This window comes from Podarcis filfolensis, assembly GCF_964270895.1.
Source record: "Podarcis filfolensis genome assembly, chromosome: 1".
Lineage (NCBI taxonomy): Eukaryota > Metazoa > Chordata > Lepidosauria > Squamata > Lacertidae > Podarcis > Podarcis filfolensis.
Genome location: NC_139604.1, coordinates 122,566,148 through 122,588,966, shown reverse-complemented (window position 1 = coordinate 122,588,966; position 22,819 = coordinate 122,566,148). Strand labels below are relative to the sequence as shown.

General features: G+C 47.3%; 1 protein-coding gene and 1 long non-coding RNA gene across 3 annotated transcripts in view; one reads left to right on the top strand and one right to left on the bottom strand.

Annotated features, from left to right (window-relative positions):
- Positions 1-22,819, top strand: part of LOC310766010 (uncharacterized protein) — a 776,685-nt gene that overhangs the window by 702,710 nt on the left and 51,156 nt on the right. The gene's annotated exons all lie outside the window — the stretch shown is intronic.
- LOC310744008 lies at positions 5,558-9,426 on the bottom strand. The gene is made up of 2 exons (XR_014539332.1): positions 9,143-9,426; positions 5,558-8,979 (listed from the first exon to the last, which is right to left on the bottom strand). It is a non-coding gene; the product is annotated as an uncharacterized lncRNA (long non-coding RNA).

Here is a 22,819-nt window from a genome sequence, read left to right as displayed (position 1 = left end):
TGTCTCACAAGACAGACAGGTGTCAACAATGCCTTGCTTTTTCCCCCTGATGGGACTCAAGATGGCTGATGGGAGTTGTAGGCCAATTGTAGGTAAACTATTCTTGCTCTAGGTCAAGGTTTCCCAAACTTGGCTCTCCACCTGTTGTTGGACTACAACTCCCACCATCCCTAGCTAGCAGGACCAGTGGGCAGGGATGATGGGAACTGTAGTCCAGAAATAGCCAGAGACCAAAGTTTGGAAAACCCTCTCTGGGTTCAGAGGCAGCAGGGATGCCGACCTGAATAAAATGTTGGGGGGCCCAGGTAAGCACTACCCCACTTTACTGATCCAAAGACACGGCACACACACACCATTTGAATGGCAATGCCCATTAACTGGGGAGGGGGCTCAAATATTTTATGGGGAGGCCAAAGGGACCTCAGTCCATAGGAGCTGGCTTCTAGGAGAGGCTGCTTCTCACATGGACTACCTCCCTCTCAGGAGCAACTACGGAAAAGGGCTTGTGGGCTTCCTTTAGGCATTTGGTTAGTCGCTGTTGGAAATAAGATGGCGGACTAATGCCACTCCACAGCTGGAGGCAATATACTTCTGAATACCAGTTGCTGGAAACCTCAGGACGGGAGAGTGCCATTGCACAAAGGTCTAACGCCTCAGATCTCCAGACTGTTGCAACAGGGAGGTTCTTAAGTTCTGTTCTATTCTCAGTCGGTCTTGTGCAAAGATGCCATTATCATCAGTAAAGGACCCCTGACCATTAGGTCCAGTCGTGGCCGACTCTGGGGTTGCGGTGCTCATCTCGCTTTATTGGCCGAGGGAGCCGGCGTACAGCTTCCGGGTCATGTGGCCAGCATGACTAAGCCGCTTCTGGCGAACCAGAGCAGCACACGGAAACACCGTTTACCTTCCCGCCGGAGCGGTGCCTATTTATCTACTTGCACTTTGACATGCTTTCGAACTGCTAGGTTGGCAGGAGCAGGGACTGAGCAATGGGCTCCTTCATCTGCCCCTGAGCAATGGGCCCCTTCATCTGGAAGCACACCCCATCGCGGGGATTCGAACCGCCGACCTTCTGATTGGCAAGCCCTAGGCTCTGTGGTTTAACCCACAGTGCCACCCGCGTCCCCTCATTATCATCAACAAGGCTACTAAATTCATTAAACAGTTGGTGGCGAATTCGTTTTAGCCCATCCTTAAACAAACAAACAAAAGAAATTGAAAAAGATCCTAACACATTGGATGTGTGACTGCAACATTTGATGAGGGGTTTGCCCCCACCCCATCCCTAAAGCTGTCCAGCGCATGAAATGTGGTAACTAAACATTATTTTTAGATTTATTTCTCCTTGTCATCCCAAAGACTCCAGATCTACTTTATGATGCCGTGAAGGTTAAACCGCTTATGGAAGAGGAAAGGAAAACTCTTCACGTAGGGCTGCCATAAAAACGTCAGAGAATTAGTTCTAATTTTAGCACCCTCTGTGCTTTTAAAGCTGCTTCTCACACTGTCAAGGCTTTGTGTTTTGTTTTGTTTTGTTTTTAGGAGGGGGTGTGATAATTCAAGCCCACACACACACAAAAAAAACAACCAGTGCTGGAGAAGTACCAGATGTTGAAACAGTAAGAGCTGGTAGTGGGTCAGAGTTGGGTGGGAACATTTCAGTGATGGTTTACAGATCACCATCAAGCACAACTCTCTACATGAGAGAGGAGAGGACATTGGCATCGTCTGCATTTCACTTGTGTGCAAGATGTTGCTTTTGACATGCGGGTAGTAGCCATTCCACCCAGATGCGTGCTGAAGGAGGAGAGGCAGAAGCAAGACCTGACCAAGACATTTTGCTGCCTGAGGCGAGGGACAAAATGGTGCACAATCCATTCATTCCATGTACATTGACCCCACTTTCTGCTGCTCTTGGGAGTAAACAGGGCAACAGTGGATGAAGGGCAGGGTTAGCACTAGGCATAGCTCTATCTGACAGCACCTTGCGACTCTTCCAGTCAACCAGCACCTGCCACCTGAAGCAGCCATTTCCCTCGGCCCAACAGTAGGACCGGCCCTGAACAGCAGGGTCCATTCAGCTGCCACTTGGCTCTTCCCCATCCAGTGGCAGAGCATATGCCCGCGCTGCCCAGGGCAGGCGCACTCCTGAGGGGGGCAGGGGGCAGAGGGTGCCCTCCCAGGCATGGGATAGCTGCTCGGGTGCACAGAGTGGTGCACTTGCCCTGCAGCCAGGGGTGGAGCAAGCCACCCACAATGGCAGAGCGAGCCGCCCATGGTGGGCCTTCGGTATGCCGCCCACCCGCGACTCCCAAGCCTCTCCCAACCTGTCTGTGCTGGTCCCATGGGTTACTCAAGAGGCGAGGTCCAAGTCCAGTCTGTGGGTTAAGGTGCAACGTGGAGGCAGTCCGTAGTAGCTGAAGCTGGGTGCAGGGCAGGGAGTCGGGCAAAGTCAGGAACAGGCATGCAAGCAGGGAGCCAGGGTGGGTCAGGAGCTCTGGCAGAAAAGCAGGACAGGGTTCAGGCAGGAACTAGCAACCAACAATGTTGCTCCTGCTGAAGCTGAAGCTGGCCAGCTTTTATCTGCCCCGAGGCATAGGGCGGCCCCGATCCTCTGGTGACTCGCCTCCTCCTGCGGGAACTTAGTTCCCTCCGCCTCTCTGCCCTGAGCCTCTGCAGCTCAGGAGAGGCTGGAGGGTTACTGGACCCAGAGGCAACCTCCTCTTCCCCTGACGGGGCTGAGAGTGGAGCACCTGCAGGCAATGGGTCCTCCATCACCTCAGGAGCCAGAGCAGACTCAGCTGGTGCCTGCACCTGAGGATCCAGCACAGGTGAGGACCCTTCAGGCTCATGCCCCAGCCCCGGCTCAGCTGGTTCTGGAGGAGGGGAATCCTGTGCAGGCTGGGATCCCTCAAGTTCAGCATCTGAGTCCGAATCCCAGGCCATCACACTGTCAAAACGAAGGGAGAAGCGAGGAATGCTGCCGGCAAAGTGGTGCAGCTCCCCCCTTCCCCCGAAGGCTTGGGGTAGGCTTGGGAGTCACGGGCAGGCGACGAGCTAATGTCACCCCCCTCAGCGAAGACACCTGGGGCAGTCCACCCCCACCACACACCCCTTCCTCCTCTCCTGTCCAAACCCAGGACTGTCTCCCTCCATAGGGAGCATGCAAAGCTGCCTTATAGCAGATCAGAACATGGGTCCATGTTCTGACATTGACAGACAGCAGCTCTCCTAAATTTCAGACATGGGATATTCTCAGCCGAAACGAAGATGTCAGGGACTGAACCTGGGATATGCTGCATGCAAAGGTGCCATCCCGTCTGGTCATTTTAACTATTATATAATGGGTAAGAATTAGGAACTAGATTAAAGCATTTCTCCATTTTCTTCCCATTTTCTCTCTCTCCCCCCCCTACCCGCCCGCCCCCTTTTGCATCATGTCTATTAGACTGTAAGCCTGCAAGCAGAGATGTTTCAATCTCTGTGTAGCTCTTAGAAGTTAGGAGCGTAATTAATTAACTAACCTAGGAGGCACTCAGAGACAGCCACTGTATTAAGAAATCAGCAAGGTTGTGAGATTCTTGAAGCGGGCCGATTCCTCCTCCCCTCTTTCCCATGCAAGATCATTTCCATGTTTTCATCATGGACAATTAAGAAGCTGTCAGGAATGCTAACATGTGCGTCTTTCTCTTTGCCAAACCCCCAGAAAAAAAAGGGGGGAAAGACTGTGTGTTTTCCTCAATTTCACTGGGCTTGTTTCAGCCTGCTATACAGAGCTTGAGAAATACAGCTAGCGGGCCACCCTATGGTGACTCCCAGCAAAATTAAACTCATTATGCCATTGTTAACCTCACCTAACCTGTTTTTGATGTGAGACAGCGTAGTGGCATGACCTGTTCCAAGCAGCCTGTTCCACAGACATCGTGATCTTCCAGACCAGCTGGCACAGGTCTTTTAGGAGGGGGAAAATGCTTTTGGGGAAACCAGGCTGCTGACTTGGATTTGTTCACACACTTTACTCTTGGTATTCACTTTGCATGAGCATGAGGCTCTTAACCCCAGGATTGTGGGTTTGAGCCCTGTATTGGGCAAAAGATTCTTGCATTTCAGGGTTTTGGACTAGATTGCTGTATTGTTTTTAACACTTGATTGGAAGCCGCCCAGAGTGGCTGGGGAAACTCAGCCTGATGGGCGGGGTATAAATATATTATTATTATTATTATTATTATTATTATTATTATTATTAATGAGCCTCATGGCGGCTTCCCACTCAACAAATCTATGATTCTATCAACAAAGTGTTCCTTTATATCTACAAAATTTAAAGGTCCACAGACACTTCATGGGCATGATCCAGCTAAGTGCTTATGCTTGCCTACTGAAATCAAAGGGGACCCACCTCCCCGCCCCCAAATGCTTAACCTTATGCCCAAGTCTTAGCAAAGATATTTGCCGCTTTTGCATTAAAATATGGAACATGTATATTTTCAGTAATGATCTGCCAGAAGCCTTCATCTGCCCCAGCTGCAACAAAACATGTCTCTCCTGCGTCGGTCACTACAGCCACAGCAGGTGCCACAACCTTCCAACAATTTGACTTCACCCCCAAAGGTGCAGTCCTCCGTTGTCTCCCGAGACCGATGGAGGCCAACAGATCTCTTGCGTAAGCTAATATCTCTTAGGCAGGATAAAGGAATGTTTTTATTCCTTTAAAAAAGTATATTGCAAAAGAAGAAGAGGAGGAGGAGGAGGAGAGATGGGGAACCCTATATGCATGTACCCCCAGCTTCCAAGCCGAATTAGTCCTGGCAGGAGTTCCACAGGGCTAGTTTCCTCAAGCCACAGCCACCTGCCTGATACCTGACATCATATGACGTAGCTATAGGGCAGAAATTCAATTCAGTTCATATTCTAGGCAAACCTACCTAATCTACACTTTTGAAACATGCACCGAAACATCATTTGAAATGCACACATCTCTAAAATTTGCCTTGTAGTTTTCAAGTCAGGTAATGTGTGCACAAATGCACGTGCTCAGGTAAAAAAAAAGTGTTAAAATGCATGAATTCATGAAAATAGCATGAAGAAAGGTACTGCATTGGGATACATTGCTTTGCAAACATGTGTATATTCTAGGAAATTGCATACAAAACATGCGTTTTAGGAGACGTGCATTTTAGGAGAATTGTGCACTAAAAGGCTGGTGAATATTAATAAGAGCTACTTTAAAAATAAATAAATCACAAACCGGTGTGGAAATGTGGAAAATGGAGCTGAAGGCTGGAGGAAGAGAAAGAAATTGAAATGAACAGATCTGCTCATCCCGAACATGATTGTAAGGTAAGGAAATGACTGTGAAGGAACAACGGGGAGCCTTAAAGTGCACTCCAAGGAGTCTTGGGCAAGCAGGGCTTCCATTCAGCAACTATTAAGCTGGCAGAGTTAAAAATGCTTACTGAAGAGTCATTCCACCAGCTTCAATTCAACCTGCTTTGATGAAAGTAGCTTGAGGACTGTGCCCAGTGACTTGAAGGGAATTAAGTCTTTGAGAGTCATGTGGGTGTTGGAATGTATTTATTTATTTAAAAATGGCAGCGTACAAGAAAATTGTTACATAAAATTATCACATCGTGAAATAGGCAACCACTCACTGAATTTCATACTTCTCCAAATGTCGGGACACCATTTCTGTACTTTTAGTGAAAGCATGTCTAGAAATCGATACTTTGCATGAAGACATTTTAAAACCTGTACTTAAATGTGGATTCCCCTCCCAAAAATAATAAGTAAAGCAGAAGTTATTCTCACCGATTTCAGTGAGGATTTCTCCCAGTTAAGGGAGTATAGGGTCTCAGCTGTAGTCCTATACTGCTTTGCTCCTGCACAGAGTTCCATTAGCCCTGCCTTCCCCCTGATTTTATCAGACTGCATTGAATTGCAAGGAGTAGCCTTGTACATAATTATCTAGAAGATGCTCTATAGTGCAAGCTTTTGCATTTTTACTGAGAATTAAGTCCCATTGTTTCCAGTGGAAATTATTCCCAGGGAAATTATGCAGAATTGCACCCCTATTGGGGAGATTTCAGCCAGCAAGTAAAAAAACTCTTACATCATCTTTGCTGACTTCCTAAGGTAAAAGCACGTTATTTACACAAACCTATCTCTCAAAGAACTCTGGGAATTGTAATTTGGTGAGGGTGCTGAGACTCTCCAGTTAGAAATCATCCACTCCCCACAAAAAAAGAATTCCAGATTCCCTAGGGAGACAGGATGGTTGTTGAAACCACTCCGAGGCTGAAAACCTTTGCATTCTTATCTAGGAAGAAACCCCATTGGAGACATAAGATTTACTTCTGAGTACATAGTGATAGGATTGTGCTGCAGATGTAAGCTCTGGCAGGCCCTGGATCGTTCTGCAAGTTTAGAAAACTCTCAGCATGAGTTTCAAGTAAGCACTGCACAGATTGCGAGTCACCATAGCAAATGCAATATATATTGTGACCTGACGGGTGATTGGCAGCCCCCCTTAGCTCCAGGCAGGCAATATAAGCAGCAAAGGGGAGGGGAGTTAGTTTAGTGGATTGTGTTTGGCTCGGTTGGCCACAAGTTGTGCAAGCCTTGATTTAAGGCCCGTGACTTCAGACAACCATTTATCAACTGGAAACTTTCTACAGCATTCTGTGCAAAGCTATTTGGCCAGCCTGTCCATGTTTAGCCTTCTGCCAAGGGGTGAGCAGAATGTTCCCCCCCCCTCCCGCCGACACACCTTTCCACCTGCTCAAAAAGCTGGAAGAACAGAGGGAGGGGAGGAATATTCTCTTCCCACTTGGCAGGGCATTGCACTATAATAAAGAAGAGCAACAAAGAATCTTGTGGCATCTAAAAGATTTTTAATGGATTTTTTTATCACACAGTATGTGTTCATTGGCTTACCAATGGCCGCCTATGTTACTAATTACTGGGTCTTTTTGTGAATGGTCACTGCTAGTAAGACAGTTACCATCATCTGAATTTTTCTGTATTGCATTTGCTTCTGACATCGCTGTTCACAAGGCATCCCCAACCCAACACCCAACCATGTATATACATACCTGCAATGCAGGATAATACTTTCTAAATCTGACAAAGTGGACTGTAATCCACAACAGCTTGTACTGTAATAAATTTGTTAGTTTCTGCAATACCTACTTTGTAGCTTCTTGCTGCAAAAGACTCGCACAGCTACCCCCTATGGAAATTGAAATAAGCAAGTTTTCTTTGGGAATTTGGATTCTCTCATTACTCACTTTTAAAATGGGACATGTGTGAATTCTCTACAGCCAAGAGTTACATATCTGTATTTTAATACAGGACCAAAACAAGGGAGAAGACATGGTATAAGGTTGTTACCTTTCATACAATGTTCATGCATTTGTTCAAGGTATTGTTATTGTTTAAACTATGCAATTGTGATAGAAAATTAACAGAGAAGAATAAAATATAAAGTTTTTAGCATGAGAAATCAGCAGCAAAACATTTATTTGGTTCTAACATACATCCTAAATATTCCGTCCCAATCATTAGTGGAGTTTAGCGTCTTACGACACAAACACATTTTTAAAAGGTTTCCCCACAGTTGTTGTTTTTCGGACAGGCCAGCCAATTCACCTAAGGTTGCCATTCAAAGGGTGCTTACCTAGAAGCAAATTACGCAGAAATCAGTGGGGCTTACTCCTGTGTCAACATGGTTAGGGCTCAGCTATTAATGATTAAGCAGCTGTGTATCTCCTGTACACTAATCCTGCACTGGCTTCGGTGTCAATCTGGAGCAAACCATCAGGTCATCATCGGAGGGCAGCTTAAATAAACTTAGCAGCTCCGAGAATGCAGGATTCCAGTCCTATGGAATGTTCTCAGGCAAGTGCCCTGGGAGACTTTGACACACACTTACCCTGAAGCAGTTCCACTGAAACCGGCTGACGTACAAGAAACTGTTCTAGGGTAAGTAGCGTTTGAGGCGGTAGTCCTCAAATTCCTTCCTTCCAAGGAGGTCTTAGTGACTTTGCCATGGAGGCAACTGGGAGGGGAGGAGCAGGTGTCATCATTCTGCAAACGCAGAATGATTTATCTGCTTTCATTTTGGCAGCCATTGAACCAATCTGTTGGCACACACAAAGGTGCGTGTGGGAACTGGTCCTATACGCCCAGGCGAACACACCTTCCTTTCGATATAGACCGGAATTACCTGTGGGACTTGACGGCTTGCTCACCGACTCTGCACCAGCCCAAATTGTTCCAACAGGACTTTTTGTCCTCATCTCGCCTCTCCCTCCCCCCTCCCAATCTCGCACTCTATCTATTTCTCACCCATTTGACAACAACCTGTCACAACTGTTAACTTACTAACCCGCGGAATTATTCTCATAGAGTGTCTTACACCTATCCTACTCCATATTATAGAACTGACATCCATGAGGGCTAGAAACTTATTTTTAGAAACACCCTTAAAGCTGATTTTTAATCCCTGAGAGCAGCTTGCTTCGCTTCCTATTAAATCTGAAAGGAAAGCCCAGTTTCTTTGCTTGTTCGCTTACTCCACTGATTACAAATTTTGAGGGATAGGTTAAAAGAAAACCAAACCCCGTCCTGAATTTCTCCTCTCCAGGGCAGCTTCGCCACGTTCAGTGGGATGCCTTTGCCGGTGGCTGTCGGATGGTGTCCTTTCCCAAGTCGGTGTGTCCCCCGCCCTCTAAATGAAACTCTTCCTCGCGTGACTGCAGCCTGAAGTCCACAGAGCAAGTTCTTCCTCCTCCTCCTTTTCCAGCTGGCGATGCTCAGGCCGCCCGGGTCAAGTGGTCCTAAACATTTCACAATTATGCTACAGAACTGTTGAACTGTTAAGAACCACTGCACCCAGCAGGCTTAGATATCATTTGGAGAGGAGGGGGGGTCGGGAGGAGTCGTTTGGTGTCCCCACCCGCCTGCTGCATCTCCGGAGACCTGCTTAAGCCGGACAAAACAAAAGCGAGAGAGAAAAGACAACAAAGTCAAAAGAGGGGGGGGGGGGAGAAAGCACAGACAGGCCAAAGACAAATCCCCTTTGATCTCACCCTCCCACCCCCTCTCCAAGCTTGTTGCGCGGTTTGCAGACAAAACCACTTACGAGGTGTCCAAGCAGATCCTTGGAAAGGGGGAGGAAATAAAATCTCTGCGCCCAATTCCTGCGTAACTAGGAAGGGCTGGAGAGGCAAGAGGGGCGTGCGGGGGTCCCAGCTCGGATGCAAACTGAGCACCTTAAATGCCATTATCCTCACGGGACACTAAAGCGGAGCTGGAGCCACGAGGTGCCAGGAAAGCAAAAGTTTTTGTGTGTGTGCCTGTGTGTGTGGCCAGCGCTGTCTTCTCGCTCGCCGCCGACTCCCGGTGGAGGCAGGTAGAAAGGTAGGCAGGTAGCAGCAGCAGCAGCGTCTCCGTCCCGATCTGCGCTCAGGCACCTCTACCTGCCCCGCCTTATATACCTGCCCCACTCCTTCGCCGTCCCCTGCAGCAGAAGTCAAGAATGCGGCCCTCGCCCCTGCCACGACCTGTTTTTCCAGGCGGCCTTTGCAACGACAGCAAGCCAAGAAGTGGGTGGGTTGGTTGGGCGATGATGTCGGCGCGAGGCTCCTTTCTTTCCTTTTTGTTGTTGTTGTTCTTCTCCCAAAGCGATCATCATCTGGGGCGGTGTAAACGTCAGCAGCCAGAGAGAGAGAAAGAAAAGAGGGAGAGTCAAACCTGTTCTGCGCTGCGCGTTTCTGCAGCCGCCGCCTCCTCCTCCCCAGCTGCCAGGTGCGCGCTGAAAAGTTTTGTCACCGGGCGGGGAGCAACTGCTCAACAGGTTTGGCAGAAGCCGAGGGTGGCTCCTTAAAGCATAAGGAAGGGGGGGGGGAGAAGGGAAAAGGTGAGTTTTTTTAAAAGGGGAGACTCCACCCTGGGCTTTCCCCGCGCACGTTCCCCTTGCCAGGATGAAGCTAAAGCGAGAGTGCGGGTCTCCAGGTAGCCAAAACGGCGCCGTGACACCCACACAAGGGAGGTAGCTATCAAGAAAGCCTGGGAGAACCTAAGGTTTGCAGCAGGACAAAAACAAACTATGTTGTTGTTGTTTAGTCCTTTAGTCGTGTCCGACTCTTCGTGACCCCATGGACCAGAGCACGCCAGGCACTCCTGTCTTCCACTGCCACCCGCAGTTTGGTCAAACTCATGTTGGTAGCTTCGAGAACACTGTCCAACCATCTCGTCCTCTGTTGTCCCCTTCTCCTTCTGCCCTCCATCTTTCCCAACATCAGGGTCTTTTCCAGGGAGTCTTCTCTTCTCATGAGGTGGCCAAAGTATTGGAGTCTCAGCTTCACGATCTGTCCTTCCAGTGAGCACTCAGGGCTGATTTCCTTCAGAATGGATAGGTTTGATCTTCTTGCAGTCCATGGGACTCTCAAGAGTCTCCTCCAGCACCAGAATTCAAAAGCATCAATTCTTTGGCGATCAGCCTTCTTTATGGTCCAGCTCTCACTTCCATACATCACTACTGGGAAAACCATAGCTTTAACTAGACGGACCTTTGCTGGCAAAAACAAACTATAGAGATTGTAATGGAGAACCCAAAAACAGGCAGTGATGATTGGACATGCTTTGTGGGCTCTGCATGCTGGTTGTTGGGTGGCAGGGAGGCGCAATGCAACAGAGCATAGCTGGCTAGCTGTCGGTCAACCTGAGTAGGGACATAACAGAAGAAGAGGCTTGGATCAGGCCAGTGGGTCACCTTCTCGTCCAGCATCCCATTCTCACAGTGGCCAACTAGAAGGCTCTTGGGAAACCTGCAAACACAGCAACACTTGCGATTCCCCACAGCTGGTGCTCAGAGCCACACTGCCTTCAACAGTAGAAGGAGAACACAACCAAAATGCATTCTGCGCTGCAACATTCCATGCTGCAGCATCTTGCTGCAGGCCCCATTTGCTATACAGTGGTACCTCGGGTTACATACGCTTCAGGTTACAGATTCCGCTAACCCAGAAATAGTGCTTCAGGTTAAGAACTTTGCTTCAGGATGAGAACAGAAATCGTGCTCTGGCGGCGCGGCAGCAGCAGGAGGCCCTGTTAGCTAAAGTGGTGCTTCAGGTTAAGAACAGTTTCAGGTTAAGTACGGACCTCCGGAATGAATTAAGTACTTAACCCAAGGTACCACTGTACAACAAGCCACGCTCAAAAGGAGTCTGAGGTGCATTTGATACCCAGAACCATTTCTCTGCTACCCACAACTGCACTCACAATATCTCCTGCAGTAGTAGTGGCTCCCCTCCCACTTCACCTTCCGGTTTTATTTAAATTGAACTATATTTATTATTGCACTTGTATTTTGCTCCAAGGAGCTCAAGGGAATGCACATGATTTTGGCCACTTCCCGTTTAATTTTCAAAACAACCCTGTGAGGTAGGTTGGGATTGAGAGACGGCAGCTGGTCCGTGAGAAAATGAAACAGTTTTGGGAACAGATTTATAACGAATTGGAAAAGATATTTAAATACACTTTCCCAAAAAAAGCCGGACGCTTTCTTGCTAGGCTTGATGGGAGAGGAAATAGAAAAAGCAGATCAAAGCTTATTTATGTATGCTACGACTGCTGCCAGAACTTTGTTAGCCCAAAAATGGAAAGTACCAGAACTACCAACAATAGAGGAGCGGCAGACGAAGATGGTTGATTATGCGGAACTAGCAAAACTGACCTGTAGAATCCGAAATGAGGAGGAAGCAATATTCCAAAAAGATTGGAGCAAATTTATGGAGTGCATAAATAATAACTGTAGAAATTTGAAGACTCTGGCAGGACGGAAATAAACCTTATGATGTAGATAGGATTGGATACAATAAGAAACTGTGGAAAAGAAACTGACGTAAGAAAACCTGCTGAAGGGAGGGAAGGAAGTCAATGCTCAGCAGAATGTGGGGAAATGATTGTTGAATTTTACTGTATTTTGTTTGTTTGGATTAAATGAAACACCAATAAAAAGCATTTATAAAAAAAGAGAGAGAGATGGCAGCTGGTCCAAGGTCACCCAGTGAGTTTCATGGCTGAGCAGAAAGCTGAATCCTAGTCTCCCAGGCCCAGAGCAGCCTTCCCACCCCAAAGTCCCCCTTTTTCCAGCGCTTGGACTATCCAAGGGCACCCTGCTCTCCCCGCCCGCTCCAAGGCAAACCATCCGTGTTCTGCATCCTCCCCAAATGCATTTGTCTGGTGTCCTTGAACCACGGTAACTGGTTTTACTGGATGGAGGGTGTGCGTGAATGTGTAGGTGTAAGAACGTCTGGAACATAGACTACAGGACACAAGTAATAGTCACGCAGATCAGTCCACCCACCTTTGCCTCTGGCCACACCACCAACTGGCCTGTGGCTCCCAGGAAGCTGCCCACAAGGGAACACAGTCTTCAGGTGTCCCCCATCCTAGCATTAAACCTAGTTATGGAGGACTGAATCACATGTGCATGTAATAGCATAATAAGAGTCCTGCTGGATCAGGCGTGTGGCCCAGCTAGTCCAGCATCCTGTTCTTGCAGTGGCCAGACAGGTGCCTCTGGGAAGCCTATGGGCCAGACTCTCCACCTTCTGTTGTTTTCAACAACTGGTACCCAGAGGCATATTCTATGTACAGTTTCTGGCTTGTCATCACAGCCCCTTTGCTCACCAGTTGAGGCCCATTCACACACATGTTTGCTCAACATGCAAGCAGTTTTTGCAGTGCAAACTGGACCAGGGATAATTCATGCAAGTGGAGGCGGTGGGATTGTGGCAGCAGGAAGGTTGCACTGTGACACGCTACACATGTCTATAGAGCATCTGAATTGATCCAAGCCATGTAAAAGTGTACACAGAGAGAGAGAGAGACTTATTCATTGTTGTTTACTGCCGGTGTTACTGACGAACCCAAAGCTTCTTAACATCAAAACGGATTGAGAACAACCTATAAAAACCTAAAAACACAGCTAAACAGATAAAAGGCAGACCTACAGACCCCACCCCACTAAAAGAAGCCACAATGCCACCCTTCAAATTGTTGTTGTTGTTTATTGTGGCGCTGTGGGTTAAACCACAGAGCCTAGAACTTGCCAAGCAGAAGGTTGGTGGTTCGAATCCCTGTGACGGGATGAGCTCCCGTTGCTCAGTCACAGCTCCTGCCAACCTAGCAGCTCAAAAGCACATCAAAGTGCAAGTAGATAAATAGGTACCGCTCCAGCAGGAAGGTAAACGGCGTTTCCGTGCGCTGCTCTGGTTCACCAGAAGCGGCTTAGTCATGCTGGTCACATGACCTGGAAGCTTTATTGGCTCCCTCGGCCAATAAAGCGAGATGAGCGCCGGCAACCCCAGAGTTGGCCACGACTGGACCTAATGGTCAGGGGTCCCTTTACCTTTACCTTTATACTGCCCTGCATTTGAAGACCTTGGGGCAGTTCACAAGATAAAAATACAGGATAGAAGCACAAAATAAATAGTTAAATCAAGGGCCAAAGCGCAGGGGGTTTGCTATTCCCAGTGTTGCAGAGAGGATTAAACAACCAATTGCCTGCATCTCATAGGAATTCAGTAAGACTATAAGTCTACATAGGTCCACCTAGCTCTACATTGTCTACAATGGCAGGCAATGGTCCTCCAAGGTTTCAGGCAGGAATCTTTCTCAATCATACCTGGAGAAGCTGAGGACAGAACTTGGGACCTTTTGCAATACAGAGCAGGCATTCTGCCACTGAGCTGTGTATCCTATCTCGGTTGACGTGGAAATGAGTAAGCAGGTGGAACAAAAGTTCCTGGGCATCCAGCCTTCCCTCAGTTCAAAAGACAGCCAATGTTAAAAATGAGTCGATGAGCAGAGATATAGATTGTTGTCATGGGCTTAGCCAAGGGGGGCCGGCAGGCGCAGCTCCCCCTGCTAAATCAATAAAAATACTTAACTAACTGTGGTTCTGCTCCCCCTAACAAAAATCCTGGCTACACCCATGATTGCTGTGCATGTAATTGGCTGGGTGTAAACACACAGACGTGAATGATTATCAGTTGTGAAAAACTACCTGTGGGCTTTTTGCTTTTTTCCTGCACATGATAATCATTCCACTTGGGGACTGTATATTATATCTCTAGGGGACTTCACCGATTTTTAAGTACTGGTGGCATGGGGTTTTGAATCTCAATGACCAGTTCAAAATAGGGCCACCTTGAAATGACTCCTTCCTTCCTTCCTTCCTTCCTTCCTTCCTTCCTTCCTTCCTTCCTTCCTTCCTTCCCTTATTTTAATGTATATGGTTAGTTGTTGGCACCTGTCTGTCTCAGGAGACCATGGAGGAATGCACCTTTGGGGGTGAGGTCAAGCTGTTGCAGAATTGCAGCATCTGCTGTGGCTGTAGAGACCAATGTAGAAGAGACATGTTTTGTTGCAGCTGGGGCAGATGAAGGCGTCCGGTTGTGCTGCTGCAGACTCACCATGGCGTTTCTCCTCTCTGGGCTCCTCACAGCGGTCATTCCTCCTCTGGTCACTGCTTCGGATGCACAACCTGATTGTCTGTCTCCAGGCACTGCGGTCACCTGCAAAGGATTCCTATGTGGCGGGCTTGACGTTGCCAGCCTTCATGTCACGTAGAGCATGTCTTTGGGGATCCTGCCATCTTCCGTTCTGTGGACATGGCCAAGCCAGCATAGTCACTAAGACAGGAATGTATATAGGTAAAGGTAAAGGGACCCGTGACCATTAGGTCCAGTCGTGGCTGACTCTGGGGTTGCGGCGCTCATCTCGCTTTATTGGCCGAGGGAGCCGGCATACAGCTTCCGGGTCATGTGGCCAGCATGACTAAGCCGCTTCTGGAGAACCAGAGCAGCGCACAGAAACGCCATTTACCTTCCCGCTGGAGCAGTACCTATTTATCTACTTGCACTTTGACGTGCTTTCGAACTGCTAGGTTGGCAGGAACTGGGACTGAGCAACAGGAGCTCACCCTGTCACGGGGATTTGAACCGCCGACCTTCTGATTGGCAAGTTCTAGGCTCTGTGGTTTAACCCACAGCACCACCCATGTTCCAAGCCAGCATAGTCACTGAGACAGGAATGTATATACCATGCTGTAAACACAACTTCTTGGCCGGTTAACATAAAGATTACACAGGATGGCCTGTTGTGATCTTTAGCAAATTTTTCAGCAGAGTTTCAGACACCCTGCAGCATTTTTTTCTGGGCCCTGGAACAGTTGCTACAGAGATCGGTGTGCTGCAGATAGGCAGTAGCAAGAAAAACACATGACATGTCCCAGGGAATTGCCCCCTGTAGGAAATTCTCTGTAGGGAAACAGTATCGGGTGATGAGTAATGGCTTTTCCCAAAGCCTTTGCTAATCCCGTAAGCAAGCATACCTTGACTAACTGGCCTGTTTCCTAAACCCTGAGCAATGAGACTGCTTTGACTATTTCCCCCACCCACCCACCCCGCTGGCCTCCTTCCAGTTCTGAGGAGACTCTGCCTATCATAGCTCTCCAACCTAAACAAGACTCCCAGTCGCATGACATCTGCATAGATACATAGGGAGGGAGAAGCATGTTCCCAATCTAGACAAATTCCTGTGGACCTGTGAGGAGAGACTGTAGCTTATTCGCATCTTTCACATGCAAAAAGTCCCAGATTCGGTCACTGGCATCTCCAGTCAAAATGCACAACTAGGAGGTGGTGGGAAAAGGCCTTTCTCTCTCTGAGATCCTACAAAGTTGTCATTAGTCACAGTCAACAACACTGGGCATCAATGGACAAAAGTCACAAGGCAGGTTTCCATGTTTCTAAGTTCTGCTCAAGTCAAGAGCCTGGCAAGATTGTGCAAAGATGACCTACGTGTATATCAAATTTTCATGTTAGCTCACCATCTAAAAGCCTTCGGTCCTGTTGGATCAGGCCAAAAGCCCATCTAGTCTAGCATCCTCTTCCCACAGTGGCCAACCAGTTGCCTATGGGAGGTCTTGTGCTCCACAGCAACTGGTATTCAAAGGCACACTGCCTTTGAAAGTAGAGGCAGAACATGGCCATTGTGAGTAGTAGCCATGGAGCTACACACATACACACACACGCATGGTCTTGTTCCCGCTCAGTTACCTACAGCTCAAACCCAGTGAGCATACAAGTGAAAGATCTTTTTCTGTTATTGGTACAGCGAAAGAAAAAGAAAATATTAACGGCGGCTTTTTCTGGTAACAATGCATCTCAAAAGAGGCTCCTATATTGAAGCTTTAGAAAATATGCACATTGTGTAAAATTTAAGAACTAGTTGATTAATTGCATTAAAAAGCAGTGGTTTATTCAATCAAAAGTTCTTTTAATCAGTCAATTGTCCTACTTTTAGTCCTGATCTGGATGGATGTTTGTATTTGTCAACTAATAGGCCAGAAGTGTCCGCGCTGAACAGTGGCGTAGCGTGGGGGGTGCAGGGGGGGCCGGCCGCACCGGGCGCAACACCTGGGGGTTAGGGTTAGGGGGCGCAAATCCACGGGTTAGGGGGCGCAAATTACTTGCCTTGCCCCGGGTGCTGACAACCCACGCTACGCCACTGGCGCTGAAAGCACCAATTACCTGTTGAGTTGGGAAGAACAGCCAAGTTCAGTCCCCAATCCTCTCTAACCAGTTATCAGTCCTAGCAAAGAAAAGACACTTTCTGTTTCATCCCTGACTGGCAGGGACTTGTGGACTCGGCCACTGCAATGCAGCTGTCTTATTGGAGGAAAGAACTGCTGATCTGCTCTCTGCTATGCCGCAGTGCCACCACTGCAGATGGATAGTGGTGGTGTTGCAGCTGCCAAGCTACCCTTAGGGTTCCAACTGGCCCCTAGAGGCTGCTGACTTTGGCCTGGAGATGCACAATCACAACATGCTGGGCTGCCCTGTCTCCAGACCGCTAACAGAACCTCAACAGGTTGTTTACATCTGGATTTGCTATAGGCTGCCATTGTGGTGCTAAACGCATCTAACCGTTCGTGATGCAAACATGTCATGCTTACTTTTGCCAGTATAATCCTTTCTGACAAGAGAGCAATTATTCCTGCTGAACATTGGCATTGTCAGTAACCTATTTTTGTGCTCTTAAATCCCTTTATTATAGCCTCCAACTTAGTTACAAAGTTGAGCTTCAACAATAACTTCAGCAGCCCCAGTGGAGTACTGTATATATTGTAAATTGATGTAAATTGGTACCATGGAAAGAGCTAGATGCCTGAAATCTACTTTTCCTAGTGCTGTGAACCTGCCCTATTATGAAGTCCATTAGTTAGACAGGCTTTTTAGCAGAGGTATTGATTTGATTTTTGTTGAGAGTAAGACTGTCCAGCAATTAAAACATATTAAAAAGTTTTCATATACAGTGGTACCTCTGGTTACGTACTTAATTCGTTCCGGAGGTCCGTTCTTAACCTGAAACTGTTCTTAACCTGAAGCACCACTTTAGCTAATGGGGCCTCCCGCTGCTGCCACGCCACCGCTGCATGATTTTTGTTCTCATCCTGAAGCAAAGTTCTTAACCCGAGGTACTATTTCTGGGTCAGCAGAGTCTGTAACCTGAAGTGTATGTAACCTGAGGTACCGCTATACATTCATCTTCTCTGAAGCCTTATTAGGCAGATGGCACCAATGTCTCCTGTCTCCCTTCTGTTTGCCATCCCTTTATAGTGAGTTGTGTACGTTTTCTTCTGCTATATGCAGTAAAATCTAGTAAAGTAGAGCACTTGAGAGAGTCAGATTTCACACGGCAGTGGACGTTGAGTCTTTTCACCATCCCTTCCTTCCCCCAAAATAGGGACAGGAATCAAGTTGGTGTTGGAACTTCAACCAAACAATTGTGTCAGTCCTGTACATACCAAGTTCTATTATAAGATCCCAACAGTTAAAGAAGGTATCACAACACATTGTGTTTCACCTCTTGACTGCTCCTTTGGAAAATGCTCAAGGGTGTCAAGTATTCCGAAGATCAATGCTCCTAATTTAGCAATGGCCCCAGCTATTAAGAGCCAGTGTGGTGTAGTGGTTAAGAGTGGTAGTCTCGTAATCTGGGGAACTGGGTTCGCATCTCCGCTCCTCCACATGCAGCTGCTGGGTGACCTTGGGCTAGTCACACTTCTTTGAAGTCTCTCAGCCTCACTCACCTCACAGAGTGTTTGTTGTGGGGGAGGAAGGGAAAGGAGAATGTTAGCCGCTTTGAGACTCCTTAAAGGGAGTGAAAGGTGGGATATCAAATCCAAACTCTTCTTCTTCTTCTTCTATTAGGAAGATGCTAGGAGGAACAGAAATGTGCCATCAAAACTAGCCTACAGCTCTTAGACACAGTGGAGAACGCTGCCCTGTTGCATTTGTCTAAATAAGAACCATGTGCCAGTTGAGTTGGCTCTTGTACATGGAATAGGAGGGCGGAATTCCTTGTCCTTTGACCCAGATGTCTTTTTCATTGTGGTTTTTAATTTTTTTAATAAAAAAATAAATTTCACAAAACATATATGCATCTTAAATTACAAAAGCATTGGAATAAACAGGCCCACTGCCCTGATCCACCAAACTCTTCTTATGTCTTTACGTACTTATTCCATGCAGGAAGATTGCAGGTAGAACGGACACATGTAGACTTTCAGGGCAATGTGCTTGATCCCAGTTCCCTATATTCTTTTTGCCTCTATGCGTTCAGGCTCAATTCCTGAAAAGGGTTGTAAGGTAACAAACCAAGAAGTCTCCTCTTTAGTGGGGTGCACAAGAGGAGGAAGGGGTGGGCTCCATGGGGAGGAAGTAGGGCTCAAGCTGCCATGATTTTCGATACCCAGCCACCGTGCTAGAAGCACACAGGGCAAACTAGTGAGCAGGCAAGAGTAAACCCAAGGCCTTACTTTTCTTGGCCAACTAAACCTTCCCCTAGAGATGGAGGAGAAATTCAATCCAGTATGCCTTTAAAGCTGAATCTATCAAATGTTCACCTTCCAAAACAGTAAGGTAAAGGTAAAGGGACCCTGACCATTAGGTCCAGTCGTGGCCGACTCTGGGGTTACGGTGCTCATCTCGCTTTATTGGCTGAGGGAGCCGGCGTACAGCTTCCGAGTCATGTGGCCAGCATGACAAAACCGCTTCTGGCGAACCAGAGCAGCGCATGGAAACGCCGTTTACCTTCCTGCCGGAGCGGTACCTATTTATCTATTTGCACTTTGACGTGCTTTCGAACTGCTAGGTTGGCAGGAGCAGGAACCGAGCAACGGGAGCTCATCCCGTCACGGGGATTCGAACTGCCAACCTTCTGATCAGCAAGTCCTAGGCTCTGTGGTTTAAGCCACGGCGCCACCCGCATCCAAAACAGTATGTGAACCCAAATAGAGCTATCTTTCAGAATCTGTGCTTTTGCAAAACAGTTCTCCAGCCAGTGTTTACAAAAATGTATAAATTTGGTGAAAGTGTGCATAAAAATGAAGATATTGGTGAACATAACTTACAAAAATGCATATATTAGGGGGAATTGCTTGCAGACCTGCATATAAAAATGTGTTTTACGAGAAAGTTGCACCAAAATGCTGATTAACTTTCATGAAGGGGTTTTTTTAATTGCAAATTGCTGCAAAATGTGGGCAACTGAAATTAATATTGGGAAAATGAGTAAAAGAGATTTTAAAAAATGACATCTTCCTCCATCCTTACCTTCCTGTGCCCACGCCCCCCGCCACTGCCCGAAATACCATTTACTACTGGCAACATTTTACAATAAAAATCAATTTATTGTGGGGACAGTGCCTCCAGTTTGAAATCTGGCATAGTCAAAAACCATAGCTCAGAAGATTATGTCTACCCAGCTTTTATTGGCATAGCTCTCCTTTCTCACTAATCCAGACTTCAACAAACCTGGTGCCCTCCAATTGCCATCAGTTCCAGACAGGCTGGTCTAATCTTTCCAAACCCTACACAGGTATCACTTTGCCATTTAAGTTCCAGTGCTCATGGCCAAGCAAGCTTTAAATGCATCACAAAGGGAAAATGAAAATGAATCATTTGGCGATCTCCTGGATTGCTTCCTTTGCAAGTTGCAACTCACCCCAGAATTTTCTGCGTAGGACGGATGGTGCATTTTGCAAGACGTGTTTTGCAGAATTATCACACCATGTCCACGGGCTTTGCCCATTGGTTGCAGCAGAAGACTCTTCATTTACCACACATTATCATTGGCAGAAGCTGTGCCAAGCCACGGGCGGGCAATGCATCATGTAGCATCATCAGAGTCGCTCAAGTTCCGTGGCTTGAACAGGCTTACTCATCTTCTTGGAATCAATAATGCCTTTTAAAACAACATACTCAAGTTGGTATTCGGCTCATAAATATGCCTTGAAAGATCTTCAGCAACCAGCCTGGGAAGAAGCTCTTTGACTGTAACAGCTGTCCTGGAATCACAGGTGCCACATCAGGAGAAACAGCAGTTCCCATCCCCAATTCTCTTATTCTAGGGCACATATGATAATTTCTCAGAAGCCAGCTCACTTATTGTATGCACAGGCTATTGTTATAAGCAATTAAATGAACCTACATACCAAGTCCCTTTGATTTTTTAAAAATGTGGGGGGGTGGATGTCTGATCTAGGTTGGTAACATTCTATAGTTGTTGTGAAACTTCAAGAAGGAACAATGAGAACTGCTTCCTGCATCGTATTCAGGCACAGCGAATTAACTCTGCACTGTCTCCTTAAGGGCATCACAACCTCCAGACTTTCCCCTTCTCTCTCTGTCTCTCTCTAGTTTTGGAGATGCCCTGCTGAAGGCCTGTGTTTGGAACCCGGCCAGCAAAATTGTATATAACCCTTGTGGAACAAACTGGTTAGCAGCCCTGAATCCAGTTGTCCCTCTTTTGAAACACATTGGCTGTGATCCAACTGCCTCCAAAAACAACCCTGCTGATCCTGTTGTTTGGAGGGGAAAGCAGGTGAACCAAACCCAGCGGTCACCCTACTTTACCTCTTTGAATAGCCAACCAGCTAAATCCAAGCTTTTTAGAAACATATGTGCATCCCTCCTGTTAGATTGGGCTATGGCTGTTAATAAAGCCATGGTTTTCCCAGTAGTGATGTATGGAAGTGAGAGCTGGACCATCAAGAAGGCTGATCGCCGAAGAATTGATGCTTTTGAATTATGGTGCTGAAGGAGACTCTTGAGAGTCCCATGGACTGCAAGAAGATCAAACGTATCCATTCTTAAGGAAATCAGCCCTGAGTGCTCACTGGAAGGACAGATCGTGAAGCTGAGGCTCCAATACTTTGGCCACCTCATGAGAAGAGAAGACTCCCTGGAAAAGACCCTGATGCTGGGGAAAATGGAGGGCACAAGGAGAAGGGGACGACAGAGGACAAGATGGCTGGACAGTGTTCTCGAAGCTACAAACATAAGCCTGACCAAACTGCGGGAGGCAGTGGAAGACAGGAGTGCCTGGCGTGCTCTGGCCCATGGGGTCACGAAGAGTCGGACACGACTAAACGACTAAACAACATGGCTGTTAATGCCCATGTTCCACTACCGCCGTTGGAGGCAATAATTGCTTCTGAATGTTTGGCTCTGCCCTCACCGGTCTTGGAAGGATCCTTTAAAAAAGTCCCATATGACCAGAGAATTTGCACCTGTCCATTGGGGGATAGAGGAAGCCCTGAACACATATTTTTTAGATGTCCCTTTTACGATCAAGCACGTAGAGAACCCCTTGACCCCCTGCTGGAGAGGCTTGCTGACCTCCCGTTAAGCAAAAATTCGATCTTCCGTTAGGCAAAGACCACAAGACGACCCAGATTGTCGCCAGATTCTGCGCACAGATCTGTAGGCGCAGACCATCCCCCAATTCAATCTAGTTTGTTAAGAAAATTCCCAAACCCGGATCCACGGGCGACTTTGGGTCATTTCTCTGAGGTAGTCTATTTTAAAGTTTTTATGTGTTTATATGCGAGAACTGGACCATAAAGAAGGCTGATCACTGAAGAATTGATGCTTTTGAATTATGGTGCTGGAGGAGACTCTGGAGAGTCCCATGGACTGCAAGAAGATCAAACCTATCCATTCTGAAGGAAATCAGCCCTGAGTGCTCACTGGAAGGACAGATGTGAGAGCCAGTGTGGTGTAATGGTTAAGAGCGGTAGTCTCGTAATCTGGGGAACCGGGTTCGCATCTCTGCTCCTCCACATGCAGCTGCTGGGTGACCTTGGGCCAGTCACACTTCTTTGAAGTCTCTCAGCCCCACTCACCTCACAGAGTGTTTGTTGCGGGGGAGGAAGGGAAAGGAGAATGTTAGCCGCTTTGAGACTCCTGAAGGGGAATGAAAGGTGGGATATCAAATCCAAACTCTTCTTCTTCTTCAGATCTTGAAGCTGAGGCTCCAATACTTTGGCTACCTCATGAGAAGGGAAGACTCCCTGGAAAAGAACCTGATGTTGGGAAAGATGGAGGGCACAAGGAGAAGGGGACAACAGAGGACAAGATGGTTGGACAGTGTTCTCGAAGCTACAAACATGAGTCTGACCAAACTGCGGGAGGCAGTGGAAGACAGGAGTGCCTGGCGTGCTCTGGTCCATTGGGTCACGAAGAGTCGGACACGACTAAACGACTAAACAACAACAATGCGTATTGCACTTTTAAACTTAAAATCCATTGTTGTATATTGTTTTAAATGTTTGTTTTGCTACTGGGATTGTAGTTCCATTTGTGTTTCTCAAGCTGGTCTTTGACCGTAATAAATTTCATGCTCATGCTTCTGAATGCCAGTTGCTGGAAACTGGAGTGAGAGAGAGCGCTTTTGCTCT